The following is a 12,837-nucleotide window of genomic DNA, read 5'->3' on the forward strand; positions in this document are numbered from 1 at the left end:
TTTATAATATAACAATTCACTTCAATGTTGACTTTTCATACACCTAACTTAATATAAATAAACAATAATCTTTTACTCTATGCGCAATTGTTTAACATTTCCACAAAGTTCAACTAGTTTAACGAACTCTGACACTACTCACTGAAACGGAAAATGACATAACATTATGATATCGAAAAGTAATAACCATTAATTAACAAAACAACATATTTTCTAATTTAACAGCTAAAAATTTCATGTTTTATAGTGATCAACATATTTGTGTTGCATTAAATTCACATAATTCAGTCGTTTTTCCACCATTGATATAATGATCGAATTAACAATTCTTTATTGTAAATCCAGACATCATTGTTGTCTGAGGTCAAATCCACTAATTGAGTAAATAGTGATTATTCAGTTACAAGTTCTATAATACAACGTTTTATTTTGGCAAATGCTGCTGTTTCACGAGTCCTTGTAATCATGTAAATTTGTTTAATCATTATTTTATAGCATAGTGAATCGTTAATGACGTATATTGAAATCGATTTTTGATTTTTTTTTTAAACGTAATTCATCGTAACATATAATAACCCAATCTGTTATCGTCAAATAATTCAGTCTCATATAAACCCAAACAATCTTGTACAGTATCCATTGTAATAAATAAAAAAAATATCGATTCTGTATTTCGGTAGTTTTATACAATGCCAACATTTTTTAAGAAAAACAATTTCTTAAACGCAATTTAAACTATCTTATTATTACGATAAAATTATTTTAATTATTAAATAATAATTTATTATGAAACCAAATAACTTTTAAAAGTTAAAATTTGTTGAAATTGAACTGTTTGAATATCGGACTGAACACTTATTTAGTTAGGAATTCGAAAACACGCATTCATAATTCGAAAACAATTATCAATAATGCCGATGCAGTAAAAGTCTTCTAAATTCAACAAAGGATCGATCAAAAGAAAAATTAGAGCACACCAAGCCACCATTTACTGTCTTCTAAGTAAAAATAATTTGCAAAATTGTTTACAAAACATTTTCAAGGGGTTGTGCAGGCAAGTGAAATGTTGGTAAGGACATAACGATAGCTGTTGATAAACAATCGAATTCTTCTGAATTAGAAATTCGTCCATTGTTTGCGCGATTGTTTTTTGATGAAATTTCATGGAACCCCCCCAAGAGGTTTCTTTCGGTGGCGTATCAGATGTACCCACTGAGCCATTCGTTCCTCGTTTAAAACCAAGTACGTCCTCGTTACAAGAGCGTATTTGTCGCGGTTTCGGTGCGGTAGTTGCGATTTTACGGGTTATCTGTTGGTCTATCAAGAGGCATTTAGCGCCGGTTGAAAACAAGCCGGAAAATTCGGAACCAATGCGTCTCGTTATAACACTGCAGTGCACCGTGTACACGGCAAAAAATCGCTTTAACCACGGTGATAAAACCCTCGTAAAGATTCCAATAGACGACAGTGCAGAGGCCATTTAATGTCAGACCATCTGTGCCGGGTGCATCTTTAACAAGGGAACGGCAAAGGAATCGCGCGGCCAAAGTTTACCTTGCATTTGGATACGCCGGACGAATTGTGAGCGATTCGTTTCGGACGAACGGCCGAGATTCGACACGGACAGGTTTGCAGGAAACCTTTTGATAGAAATACCTATTCGTACGTTTAACCTCTTTCTCCCCCATTTTCTCTTTTTATCTTTTTGCATTGCCCGACGTCGTGAGTTGCATTATGATTGTGCAAATGTGTGCGGCCGAAGGATTATCGGGTTCCTTTCTGTGCCGCAGAGAACGGCCGCCGTCCTTAAATGCCATCGACACAGCGCACAAAGACTACACTGCCGCCGCCGCCGACCTTATTATTAAACGCACCGTTCGAATAACACAGATATATATTACCTATACATAGAGACCACCGAAAACGGCGATGAGAAACGGTCCTATTGTCCGAGTTTTTGCTGCTATTCTCCTTCTATGTGTGATTGCCGTCTAGGTTTTCAAACGTTAGAAAAATTGCCATTGTATCCTTACAAATAATTATACTTATGGGGTAATAAGAGTACATAATATATATTTTTTACCGATCCATAATAAAAAAAAAATCCAGAAATATCGGTAGGCTCTGCAGCCAGGTGATAAAAAATAATAGATGGACCACCTTTTGGGCGCTAAATCATAATAAACTAACGATATTCATAAATAAGCCGAAACCAATGACATTTTATTTTCCAAAGAATATGTAAAAGTGTGAAAATAATTTTTTTATACTATTCTAATTGACCATAATTTGAAACCCTGTTCCTTTTTAACGTCAATGCCATCTCTTAAATTTTAAGTCGATTCCCACGCGGCTGTCTAATTATTTCGATATTGTAATTACTTAAACGTGCCACCATGTCAAGTCTGTGCCATTGTAATAATACAAATTCAGAGAAATATTTATTTTTAACAACTATGACCCTGATAACACTCCTAATAACATGCCTATCTTACACATAACGTTAATGCATAAAAAAAAAAGGAACACATAACTCTAATTGGCTTAAATAAATGAGCTTCTTGCTATTTGTGATACTTGAACTTAATTCATAAGTTCATGTATTATCACGTGCATCGAGTAACATGAACAATTATTGTTGATGTAACACGATGCGCGTGCACTTCGATAAAAAATGAACCACAAACCAATGTTTACGTTAAGTACATTCGATATAATATCGATGTTAATCTAGTCGAAATCTATTTTTTTCTCATATTTAGTTTACGTGTTTGTTGTCTAAATCCTTAGTGCAGATTAACTGTTTGTGAGTGATGCAATATTAGTCGAACACAACATATTTTCCGATATGATAAAGCGAGATCTGTCAATACGTGTATGAAAAGATAGATAATCGAAAGAGAATAACAATGAACTGCGAAATAAAGAACATTGGACGGAAAGTCTGAGACACGATTTGATATTGAGTATTAGTACAAAACTAAATAATAGTAAAACGGAATGGAGTGAAAGCTATGGCTAATTATTGAACCGTATAATTTCAAAATTATTGTTTGCCACTCTTTTTTTTTTTTGAGACGAGATGATTATACGAGTCTGATATGGCGCTATATGCGATGCGTACATTATACTCCACAATGTCTTAAACGTATCACGGAGATGATTAATGAATAGGAACTGGCTGGCGGATGATTTTCATAGCCTCGGGCCGCAGTACGAACCGGTAAGAACAAAACCAAAGTACATGAGATCTAAACGGATAGTATCAGAGGGATAAGATTTTTATCTTTTCTTTTTAAACCTTAGCCTTCTTTATTAACGGGTTGGTGAACACGAAACGCCACTTAAAATATAGACAGTATAATTCTACAGGATGCTGCCGAATGAGACACACGCCACCGTATACATTACCATACTCAATGAAACTACTATTTCGAGTCCATTATTGTGCCACTATAATTCCACCTTGTAAGTATCAAGTTTTGTGTTGTAAACATACATTTTACAATTAGCCGTTCAATCGAATATCATCATGTTTTTTATGTTACACAACATGTACAAATCATTTCTATAATACTTCGGTAGCTTACGCATTTCTTAGATAATTTAATTCAATATTCATTGGACCAATATTGATACGAACGTGTCAAACGTTTATAATACACCGAAGAAAAATATTTTTACTAAACTTTATGATATTTTATTATATAACATAGCTTCAAGAAATAACGATAAATGCCTGTTTTTTTATACTTATTACATACAGTTGTGTAAAATATTTGTTTGAGATATTCGTCTCATAAAACTAGAGACAATCGATTACAAATTAACTAGTTTACATTGTCGACATTAAATGTGAAATATGTCTAGTAAACACTCAATTTGTGCGTTTTATTTTTATAGTGACAATATAAAACAAAAAAGTTGTGATTCTCGTAAAAAATTATTATGGAAATTTAATTTGTTAGCAACAACTACGTAGACGATTTTAAATTAATTAAAGCAAGATATTTGTGTGTTTTATCCAGTAAAATAATATGCAATTACTTTACAATAATTTCTTTTTAATTTATCAGATGATGATTTTTCACATGATATTTTTTGTCGAGCCTAAGGAATACGATCGAATAGTAACTTAATCAAATCGTAATAAACATTCTGAAGGACAAAACCCAAATTTTTCATAAAAATAACTAGTATTTATTGTTACTATAAATATCTTCTACAATAACAAATCGTCAACGTTAACGAGATCTGTTGGTATGACTTTAAGAGATATTCAAACATACATTTTTTTATTGATTTCTGATAGCGTTTAACGGTACGTATTTTTGTTTTTAAAAGATAATTTCTTAAAAAATACTTCAATCCAGTAATTTTAATATAATTAATTAAGTATTGTTATATTATAACGATTAACTTTTACTATAAAATCTTTTTTATTTTCTTTATTTATAAAGTCATAATATATGCTGTTCATTTTGTCACACTGAAGTAAAATATGAATCGTAATTAATTATAAGAATAATTTTTATTTCTATTACAAAATTTGCATTCAATATTTTAACTGTATCGATTTTAACTAATAATTTTCTGACGCTTTAATATTGAATATTTTATCATAACATTATATATTAGTTGCGTAGCTCTTTTGTATAAGACCAATAACATCCAGTTTAAAAAAATGATGACTGAATCAAATATAAAATAAAGGCTTTAATATTACCACAATTGTTTAATAGTATTTTTAACGCAATTGAAGAGAATATGTCATAAGCAAAATCATAATATATACATGTATAGTTTTTAATTTTAATGTCTTGTTTTCATTTGGTTCAGTTGATCTTAAGAACTTTATTTGTAACTCGGTGATTAACGTCATAGACCGAATTGTGATTTTAATATCATTTTTAATCTTTTCTTTTAACTTAGCATTTCGTCTCATTTCTGTAGTTCTAAAGAGATGCACTTAACTAATGGAGATTATCGTATACCTCTTAAAAATTATATTCATTTTGACAATATTTGTCAAAAACACGATGTCCAAGATGTAATAGTAATAAATTTTGCAATACATTGGTAAGTGAAATGCATTCAAATATAAAGTATATCCTTATAAGTATGAAGAAAATTTCAACCAACACTGTACCTGAATATTTTATAGCAGAAATATGGGTTAAAAATGGTAAAATTCTTTAATTTAAAAAATATAAATATTTATAGTTTACTATAAAGTATTTTATTTTTATAGATTTTAAACTATTGTAAACTGAATATTTCAAACAAATCATTAATAGTATTTTTTTTATCAATTCACATTTTTTTCTATATTATTTTTTATTTTTTATTTACTATTTAATTTTTAATTTTTTTTTGTTTCTTAAATAAGTACCTATTTAACATCATATACTAAACATTAATTTGAATACAAATGACAGAGATAAACAACTATGAGTAACAGTTTTTATTAGAAATATACTCAACTAGACTTAAAATATAACTAAAATAACATTTTAGCAGTATACATTTGATTAATTGTCCGCTGAAAAATTATTTCTAAAATAAGCATAGTCATAGTTGAACCAATAACATATATGTGTAGGTAATATATATATATATATAAATATATTACAGTATAATTTATAAAAACACTATTCCACATTATTCTGTTCAATAGATTTTTTTCAGAAAAATATACAGATTAAAATTTGACTTGTTTTTATGAAGCTTAGTTAATATCAAGTTTAATATTAGATGTAATTTCCATGGGTAGATTTTAGAGGCAACTTAAAAGTAAAAGTTAAATAAGAACCTATGATATTTAAATTCAAAGGAGAATGATCTTAATAAAATATTGACGTGTTGAAAATCGGTTTTGTAATACTACTTTTTGAGTTATTAGCCTTTAAATTCAGAAAAGGTGAGAAGCGATGATTTATTTTTACCATTACGTATAAATAAAAATTCTTTCTTGTTGCGCATTCGCTTGTCTAACTGAAAATTACATAAATTCAAAGAGAAATAATTAATTATTAATTAATTGACTGGTTAGCGACCAATCAAAAAATAATTTAAACCATGTTTAATTTAATAATGAAATAATATCAATATTTTACCCAATTAGCTTCTAAAAGTCACCCTTACAATCTATCTTAGATTTTTTTTATAATGTTTATATTTATGATTCATATATATATATATATATAAGTTTTCTGCAATTTTATCATAAGGTTAATTGTAAAGTTTCAGTTAGAGTCGTTAGTTTCTTACTAGTTTTGATAAAAAAAATAGGTATTTAAATTAATACAAAAAAAAAAAAAAAATGGATTATCTAAAACTAACAGGATTTCGTTTTTATATTTTATGTATACAGTCATAGTTTAAAATAATCTCCTTCCGACGACAGTTTCTATATTAAAAATTGTTTAATTTACATCCTTATTTTTTAAATTATTACCAAAGCTGAAATACTTTTTGTGTACTCCACATGCACAATTCAAATGTCAATAAATATAAATCATAAAAGTTCCATTAAAAAGAAGTACGTATTTTATTCACGAAATATATTAATGTATTATAGCTATAAATTATTTTTTATGAAAAGTTAAAAATATAGACTTACAAACGATTTAATCTAACGTTTGCAAAAAAACAAGGGTAAATTGCATATTGCCAAAAGTACCCAAAACATATTATTTTTAATAATAACACATCTTATAGTAACAGATGTACGTAATGGTAGTTTAGATTATAGAAAATTATTAACTCCGATTTACGTCAAAATATTTTTGTCTATGAGAAGTCATAACAGTCGATTAAAGTTTTTAGAGTATTGTTTTAACTTTAATAAATAAGCATCACAGGATAAAAATGTTTTTATGCAAGCCAATAAAATCAGTAGCAGCTTCTTGTTTTATTTTTATATCAATTACTGATTTAATTCAATCCGCTTACTAGGATTACATTTATGTAAATAATAGATTACTGATAATAAACGGTGAAAAAATACATGTTCCAATAAATATAAAGTCGTACAGTGAATAATTAATAATTATTATTCATTAGCTGTTATTTTTATGTCAATTGTTTTCCAATGAAGGTTGTGTGCTAATATTGAATCGTTCAAATTATTCTGTCCGCGTATTAGAACAGAAATTGTTTAAAATTTCAGTTTCTATGATAGACAATAGAAATACATCCGTTTTTGGCTAAATTGACAATCTTATTGTCGATAAGCTAACTGATAAAGGCGTTCAAAATTAACAAACGGATGTAAGGACTAACATCCGACCTGAAGTTAAGGTTAAATTATTGAATAGTTTCATAAAAATAATAAAAATGTCCTTTTGAAAAAATACTCTACCTTAACATTGTTCGGCCATATGTCGAAACCGGAAGAGCCGGTGGTAATGACAGTAAGACGCTAAAGAGTTTAAGACAATCAGTGGCCAAGATTGAACTTGTTGATGCTAAAGAGCATCCGATTCATTCACCTGTTATAGTGACAGCTATCGCACAGTATGTAGGCGTGTAAACAACCGAATGGTACGCACATGACGCCGCCAGTAATTTGTACTTCCGAGTCCTATTCAATATTTATTTGTATCACACCAGTACGTGTTACCCGTCTCATTGTTTATGATTTAATATCTACAATAGGTCGCATTTCCTCAGCCTTATACCGGCGTTAAATCAAACACACTGTTTGTTTACCTTAGAGGAAATGACCATTTTTTACTTTATGTGTACGATTTCCGTTTGATTTTTTGGTGTTAAAATTTACAAAAAATAACAGAATGAGAACGCGAGACAAAAACTACAAGAAAAGCAAAATTATTTACTAATTCCGTCCTCGCTAAGTGTTTAACAAACATGAAGTTTTTTTTAAAATTCTATTATTTCATTTAAAACTTTGTTATTCTACATTTTACGTCCTCCTTTCCAAACGTACTCACTCCAATTCAACACTTAGCCTTCCGCCGAACGTTTCACGTTCGGCGTTTATTTCTTTAAGAAAATATGCGTTCATAATTTAACACATACAATTCATAGTTAATTTATAATCGACTGCGTTTTTAGGTCTGTGTCGAGTGAGTCGCTCTCAAATGATACTTCTACGCGGTTCAAGTCAGAGACAACCAGTTAAGATCCGAGAAGCGCAAGCAGGAGTAAAAAATGTGTCGGCTAATACACCATTGACACATTAAAAAGTGAATATCGATTTCATATAGACAAAAACATGTGCGTACACACAATACGCGTATGACGTACATTTGCCGACCCATAGGGTCACCAGACGGATGTACCGGATAGTGGTACGCGCCGGTTGTACGGGTCATGAGTGTGCTGTTTTTACATTGCAGTTCGACCTTGCCGACCAAGTGCTAAATCGAACACCGATTTGTTAAAAAACCAAAACGGTTATTAATAAAACTCGTAGCCGAATGTGTACAAGTAAAACGGCTCGGTCACTGTGAATCGTTGTTTTTTGCGTGTAGCTCCGTGCCGACTGCCGCCAATGTTTGTTTAAAACGTTCGACGACGACAACAACAAGGAAAAATATGCGCTACCTATTTTTCGTTGGAAAATATAGCGAATAATTTTGTTTTTTAATGTCCTCCGTTTGGCACCATCGCCCAGGAACTCGGTGGCCGCACGCGCACTTTACGGTCGTGTCCGCCTGTTCAACACACAACGATGTTTGTAAATTCGTTGCTATCATCAAAATAATATTGACGCGCGTGTGAGCACGTGCGTTTCAAAACGTCTAAGCTGATCGAACGCGGTTAGGGAAAATAAATGAAATACATAATGCCGACAGCACTCGGTAGACGTGTGATCGACATTATTATGTTAATACGTTGCGCGTCGTTTCAAAGTACAACGAAAAAATAAATTAAAAAACACGTTACGGCTTGCGACGGACGGCGGCGGGTGCCGGTGAATATTGTTGTGTGCCGATAACCCAATCACAAATTACAGACTAGACGTACACTTTTCAAAGGCCAACGGCTACTGTTTGTGTAACGGTTGCCGTTGTCTGATACGTACGGGACGCGATAAACGAATTCATGGCACCCGTGTAGTTTTTTAGGCCTACGGGCATATCGATTATCAACGCCGGTTAATTACTGAACTGATTTGTCTAATTGTTCACTGTGCGACTGAACTGATATTAGGTGAAATTCTCGATTTTGACTTTATCTCCGAGAGATATTTTTTTCTATATCTTTTTGGTTCTAGCATACAACCACAAAACATTCCAAAGTGGCTAATCTTTACTCATTATAATTTCACAAAGACTGGGGTCACGGGTACACGTCCATAAGGTCACAGCCATTATCACTAACACGTAACAAAATTATTTTTGTTTGGTTGTACTTGACGTCAAGGATAACATTCTACAAGCATTCTATAACTTCTTGTTTGTCACACAGTCTAAGATTTAAGGAAAAATATTTCGTTCAATTATGGTTTTTCGTATCAGACCTTTTGAAAACATAAAACGAGTGATCTAATGAATAATAAATAAGAAGCGGTATAGCCTTTCAAACTCTGTCTGGTTTACACACAATTCCCAGAATTGATTTAAGTCAATGAAATTTTATCGAAGGCTTTTCTTCTAAGAAATCGTTTGACATTAATAAATGTGCTGATACGATAAATATTAACTATTGAATTGTGACACGCTGTTTAACTGTTTCAGGGCAAGAGGGCGTTTGCCTGGGGTGCAATTTCAAAATAAAATAATTTTTATATTTTACAATACAATAAAGAGAACTTGTACTACAATTTATAGCGTTTTTTTTTTTTATTATGAGTTTTTATGGTTGTAGAACAAACAAATTGAGTTATCGAGGCGCAAATGTATTTCATTTCCAGGAGCTTTATTATTTATTGTCACGGCCCTGTACTGTTTTATTATTCTACTGGAACTGACTAGTTATGATATTATTAATAAGCAATAGAATTCATTATGAGTTGTGTAGAAATATATTACTATCGACTGGTTAAACATATCAATAACTAACTTACTTGAATAGTTAAATTATTAATGTCGGAACTAAAAAAGAACAAGGTGAACCAAAAACAAAACATACTTTTAATTTAAATTCTGAAATATTTTAAAGATTTATTCGAAAAAAAAAAATTAAAATACTTTAAAATTGATGAAGTTTTAGAAAATGAAGCTAATACCTATTTAGTTAAGTCTTTAATAAAAATTCAGAATGATTTTTTTTTTTTAAATTTAAACACTGAAAGGTTATAGATCAATACCAATACAAAATTATTTCCACAACTACCACACATTGTTTGTATTAAAAATCATTTACCAATAACAACAATTATCGAGTTTCTATTTATATAAATAAGCTTATTATTTTTTAGATAAACTCGTGTAAAGCGCACTTTACATGTGCTTATAGATAAATTATTATAATTTGGTATATTAGTAGGAAGAAGGTCGACGGCTAAAATCAAGTTTTAAAATTTGCTCTTTAAAAGTTTGAATGCCAATTCACACATAAATATTATTATTCGAGTTATTTTTTGTCTTACGTTATCTATTGATTCATCAGTTAAAATTAAGCGTTTCTCTAATTATTCATATTCTACTTGGCTCGGTTAAAAAAAAAAGTATTGGAGCTATTGAAATTAAATGCTAATAGACAGTTGTATGAATAATTTATTTTTTAAATATTCAAAGTAATATATTTCATACAATAAATTTAGTTATAAATCCAAAAATTAGTGAGCTGTTCGTTTTAGAAATTATTATTGCAAAATTTAATTCGTAGTGATCGCATGGCAGCTTATCAATAAAAATGTTACGCGAAAGCTTTTGTGTAAATATAAAAAATGAAACATTATGTAAAATATATTGATATACTCTTAAGAACAATACATAACAGTCAAACGTTGTACGAAACTGTTTAATAAATTTTTTTACTGACATGAATTTATGCTTTTTATCAGTATAAATAAATTTTTAAATAATAACACATTGTCCAAATTTATTTTCTGGTTTCGCCACAGCTTTTTATTCGAATAAAAATGTACGCGATAACACAATGCAAATTTTAAGAGGTCAAGCTCAAAACAATATCTGTTAAAAGAAAGATAAATTATGATTATATAACACACTTAATTTAATAGAAATTAGTTAAAAATTATTTTAATTAATACACGTGCATTAAAGAACACGTATTGATTTGTTAAAATGTACTTAGTCTTTAATTGTACAAACGTTCAGCTCCCCTCGGGAACGTAGTGGTTAGAGTCGTTACAATTGTGTAAATAATGACCTGTGATTCGGTAAGTGACCATCACATTCGGCTCAGATGACCACGTTGTGTAATCCCGTAAATTCGCAATAAATTGCTGACAATTGTGCAGTAGGCGATTACCATATTACGTTAACAGGACAGGTAAGCGGTGGCATTTTGTTGTTGTTATTATTGATCTACTGAAATCCGTACAGGTTATTATTGTCGAAATGCGACAGGAGGCACCGAAAATCGCTTGAGCGTAACACGAGCTGTAACTTATGTGACCATTGTTGTCATGAGAAAATAAAAACACTACACGAACCACAAGGGATCGTTTCCAACAAGCGCATCCCTGGCGTACTCTATGAACACACGAGGAGGGGTAGTTTTCATTATTAATTTCACATGCCAACAATTCACCATGCGCCCGCGGCCTCCTCGACGCCACCACTTGATTACGATATTATTGAGGCCTGTTTTTTACACCCTCGGTGAACAACGAACGCAATTGATTTAATTTTTAAAATGAAACTGTAAAAGGTCGTTTGCGTTGTTCGTTCGTTAACGAACAACAATCACTTTGCTGGCGGAAGCGAAATCCATTTTTGAGATACTTTTCCTCCGAAATCCTCGTGTACATGATCATCTCAATAGGGTGTTTTCTCCGGTAATAATACACGAGACGGACGGACACGCCTATCGTTGGGTGCAATGACAGTGCACGTACCAAGCGACTCGTCATTAAGGAGACTGCGATAAGTTTTTAATAAGACCTCCCGAGAATTTCGGTGGTGGTCGACAAACGGCAGCGCCGAGTTAATAACGTCCGACAGAACGGACCGGAAACATAATTATGACGAAGATAATCTACGACGTAATTGGCGCAATAATAATAATAACGCTACTAATATTTATGACATGCTTAGGCGTGTTTTTTTTTGGACAAAAACAGATTACTACAAGAAGCAGATCATCAAAATAAAATTATTACCGCGCAGCAATTTTTTTGTTTTGGTCGAATAGATATAATTTTAAAATTAAACCAAAAAAAATAACTGACAACACTTTTGTCGTTCTCCTCCTACGTCTTGCCGAATGTCGTCGCTATGCGATGTATTGGCGATTAAATGCTGACGTACTAATAAAATACGTCACGTTATTTTCTACGACTTATTGAACGCGGTCAGCCAAGTGCATTGCATTCGGTCAGCTTGTCATTGGAGCCGTAAATCCGACTCTGATTTATCTCCACCGGTCGAGGGCTTTACAACGGGTGATCGGTTGCGCGTAATCATTTAGCGGTTATCGTTTCACTGCGGCCAGTAGCTCGTGTTAAGTACATTATAAATGCATATACATTATATATGATTACATAACACACTATACACATATTGGCGAGCACGAGAGGGTACCGTGTTACAGGCGAAGGAAACACCGCCGACCCATATCGTAGTCGTAGTTATACAAACATGAAATATTATCATCGCCGTTGTCGTTATTGGAGCCGTTGTAAATAGATGTGCGCGTGTCAGCATTAAAAAAAAAAAAAAAAAAAAAAAAAAAAAA

At 31.5% G+C, this 12,837-nt stretch overlaps 1 long non-coding RNA gene across 3 annotated transcripts; it reads left to right on the forward strand.

The window, feature by feature from the left end:
* The first annotated feature begins 2,790 nt into the window (after positions 1-2,790).
* Positions 2,791-9,012, forward strand: LOC126907288 (uncharacterized). 3 transcript variants are annotated; one of them, XR_007704448.1, is made up of 5 exons: positions 2,791-3,223; positions 3,307-3,468; positions 4,077-4,321; positions 4,933-5,079; positions 8,080-9,012. It is a non-coding gene; the product is annotated as an uncharacterized LOC126907288 (long non-coding RNA). The 3 variants fall into 3 exon arrangements; XR_007704447.1 differs by having other exon boundaries at positions 2,791-3,468; XR_007704446.1 differs by lacking the exons at positions 2,791-3,223; positions 3,307-3,468; positions 4,077-4,321 and having other exon boundaries at positions 4,551-5,079.
* Positions 9,013-12,837: the final 3,825 nt, after the last annotated feature.

Source organism: Daktulosphaira vitifoliae, unplaced genomic scaffold, assembly GCF_025091365.1.
Source record: "Daktulosphaira vitifoliae isolate Bord-2020 unplaced genomic scaffold, ASM2509136v1 Scaffold_5, whole genome shotgun sequence".
Classification (NCBI taxonomy): Eukaryota; Metazoa; Arthropoda; class Insecta; order Hemiptera; family Phylloxeridae; genus Daktulosphaira; species Daktulosphaira vitifoliae.